This window comes from Erinaceus europaeus, chromosome 9 (assembly GCF_950295315.1).
Source record: "Erinaceus europaeus chromosome 9, mEriEur2.1, whole genome shotgun sequence".
Classification (NCBI taxonomy): Eukaryota; Metazoa; Chordata; class Mammalia; order Eulipotyphla; family Erinaceidae; genus Erinaceus; species Erinaceus europaeus.
Genome location: NC_080170.1, coordinates 123,279,668 through 123,283,331, shown reverse-complemented (window position 1 = coordinate 123,283,331; position 3,664 = coordinate 123,279,668).

The following is a 3,664-nucleotide window of genomic DNA, read 5'->3' as shown; positions in this document are numbered from 1 at the left end:
TGGTGACATGGCCTCACTGAGGAGACCAGCTCCTCTGGCTGGGATGGCAGAATCCAGGCGACTGAGGCAGAGAAAAAAAAAAAAAGAAAAATAGCAACAGGGGAAATTTCTTGGCAGGTAGACCACAGGACTTGCATGTCTGAGATTCCAGATCCAATCCTGATCTGACCTCCGATAAACAAAAACTGACCAAATCTGCATGCCTCAATCCCTGGGTTAAATGTCTGGCAGTGGCCTGTGTCAGAGCTCAGGCTGGTCTAGTTCTCATACACATCAATAAATAAATCCGGGAGTCGGCAGCGCAGCGGGTTAAGCGCACCGTGGCGCGAAGCAGAAGGTCTGGCATAAGGATCCTGGTTCCAGCCCTCGGCTCCCCACCTGCAGGGGAGTCGCTTCACAGGTAGGCGGTGAAGCAGGTAGGCAGGTGTCTGTCTTTCTCTTCCCCTCTCTGTCCTCCCCTCCTCTCTCCATTTCTCTCTGTCCTATCCAACAACATCAATAACAACAACAAAAATAATACAACAATAAAAACAACAAGGGGAACAAAAAGGGGATAAATAAATATTAATTTTTAATTGTTAAAATAAATCCATATATAAAAATATATAGAAATACATACATATATATTTTTTTTTCTGCCAGTTTTAACAGAACACAGATCAGCTCTGGCTTATGCTGGTGTGAGGGATTGAATCTGGGACCATGGAGCCTCAGGCATGAGTCTCTTTGTAGAAGTATTATGCTATCTACTCCACCAGAAATATATATATATATATATATATATATATATATATATATATATATATACATACATACATACATACATATATATATATATATATATTTGGATAGGCGAAAGAGTAATTGAATGGGGAGAAGAAGATAGAAAGGGAGAAAGGGGGGAGCGCAGCGGGTTAAGCGCAGGTGGCGCAAAGCACAGGACCGGCATAAGGATCCCGGTTCGAACCCCGGCTCCCCACCTGCAGGGGAGTCGCTTCGCAGGCGGTGAAGCAGGTCTGCAGGTGTCTGTCTTTCTCTCCCCCTCTCTGTCTTCCCCTCCTCTCTCCATTTCTCTCTGTCCTATCCAACAACGATGACAACAACAATAATAACTACAACAATAAAACAACAAGGGCAACAAAAGGGAATAAATAAATAAAATAAAATATTTTTAAAAAAAAAGGGAGAAAGATCTGCTGACCTACACACACACACACACACACACACACACACACACACACACACACACATTCTTTTGAGACAGAGCAAAGGTGAAAAGGAGGAAGGAGGAGAAAGAAAGAGAGAAAGAGGGGGTCTGGCAGTGGCACATGGGGTTAAGCGCACATAGTATGAAGTGCAAGGACCAGTGTAAGGATCCCAGTTCAAGTCCCCGGCTCCCCACCTGCAGGGAGGTCACTTCACAGGTGGTGAAGCAGGTCTGCAGGTGTCTACCTCTCTCTATCTATCTTCCCCTCCCCTCTCAATTTCTTATTAAAATTTTTTTTTTTAAAAAAAGATGGCCTCCATGAGCAGTGGATTCATAGTGCAGGAAGTGAGCCCCAGTGATAATACTGGAGACAAGAGAGGGAGAGAGGGAGAGACGGGAATTACAGTGGCCTACAACACCACTTGTTAAAACTTCTCCTCTGCAGGTGGTGACAAAGGCCTTGTACCTGGGTTCTCACACATGGTAACATGTGCTCTATGGGCTCTGTCAAGTGACCCTGCCTCTCCCCAGTCACATTATTATTATTATTTTTTAATTGTTAAAAATATTTATTTTCACTTTTTGTTGCCCTCATTGTTTTTTTTTGTTGTTGTTGTTGTAGTTATTATTAATGCCATTGTTGGACAGGACAGAAAGAAATGGAGAGAGGAGGGGAAGACAGAGAAGGGGAGAGAAAGACAGACACCTGCAGACCTGCTTCACCGCCTGTGAAGCGACTCCCCTGCAGGTGGGGAGCCGGGGGCTCTAACTGGGATCCCTATGCCGGTCCTTGCACTTTGCGCCACATGCGCTAAACCCGCTGCACTAACGCTGAAATTCCCTTTATTTATTTTTTCATTTAAGAAATCTTTAAGAAGTTATAAACTGAGTTCAGTTCCATAGTACTGTGTTCGGATTACTATTATAAGCTTCAAACTAAATAAAGTTGAGTTTTATTCATTGAAACACCCTGGGGGCTGGGCTGTGGTGCACCCACATGTCACCAGCTGCAGTGACCTGCTTCACACCGTGGGTCCCCTTCACAAATATCTAAAGATGGTTAAAACAGTGTAGATGAAATAGTCCAGATTCCAAGAGTCCCATAGGCACAGCCGAGTGTAAGTCTGGGCTGTCATGGTCCAGAACCACAACTGTAAATGGGTCCACTCCATGTGGAGCCAAGTTCTTCAGAGACGGGCCTAGCATGCTGAAACAGAAGCCCCAGGATGCTAGATGTTCCCCTGACGGTCCAGGTCCAATCCATCCACACCGCTAAGTCACAGCTGGACAGTGTTCTCGTGGACCTGGGGGCCCTCTGATGTCCCAGTCACCTTATTTAATCTATTTACACTTTTTAAAAATCATTTTTATTATGCTTATTTACTGGATAGAGACAGCCAGAAATCGAGAGGGAAGGGGGTGATAGAGAGGGAGAGACAGAGAGACACCTGCAACATTGCTTCACCACTTGCAAAGCAATCCCCCTGCAGATGGGGACTGGAGGCTCGAACCTGGGTCCTTGTACACTGTAACATGTGTGCTCAGCCAGGCCAGCTATTTATTTATTCTAATGAAATAGAGAGAACAGAGCAGTGCTCAGTTCTGGCATGTGGTGGTAATGGGGATTGAATCTGGGACTTCAGGGCCTCAGGTGTGAAAGTTCTTTGCATAACTATTGTGCTGTCTTTCCTGCCCTACCCAAGTCACTTTTTAAAAAAAATTATTTTCCTTTTTGTCGCCCTTGTTGTTTTTTTTAAAAATATTTATTTATTTATTTATTTATTCCCTTTTGTTGCCCTTGTGCCCTTGTTGTTTTAATCGTTGTTGTGGTTATTATTGTTGTTGTTGATGTCGTTGTCGTTGGACAGGACAGAGAGATATCCAGAGAGGAGGGGAAGACAGGGGGAAAGACACCTGCAGACCGCCTGTGAAGCGACTCCCCCGCAGGTGGGGAGCCAGGGGCTCGAACCCGGATCCTTACGCCGGTCCTTGCGCTTTGTGCCATGTGCGCCAACGTGCGCTTAACCCGCTGCGCCACTGCCCAACCCCCTCAAGTCATTTTTTTAATGTATTTTTTTTTTAAATTGCAATGCAAGGTTCTCCTGCATGCTCCCAGAACAACTTTTTCTTCTTCCTCCAACCCTCCTCCTCATTGGAGACAGAGAGAAATCGAGAGTGGAAGAGGCGATAGGGAGACAGAGACACCTGCAGCCCACTTGTGAAGCTTTCCCCATGCAGGTGGGGACCAGGGGCTTGAACTTGGGCCCTTGTGCATTGTAATGTGTGTGCTTAACCAGGTGTGCCACCGCCTGGCCCCAGCTTTTTCATTTTTAAAAAAATATTTATTTAGTCCCTTTTGTTGCCCTTGCTGTTTTTATTGCTGCTGTTGTTGTTGTTGGACAGGACAGAGAGACATGGAGAGAGGAGGAGACGACGGAGAGGGGGGGAGAAAGACAG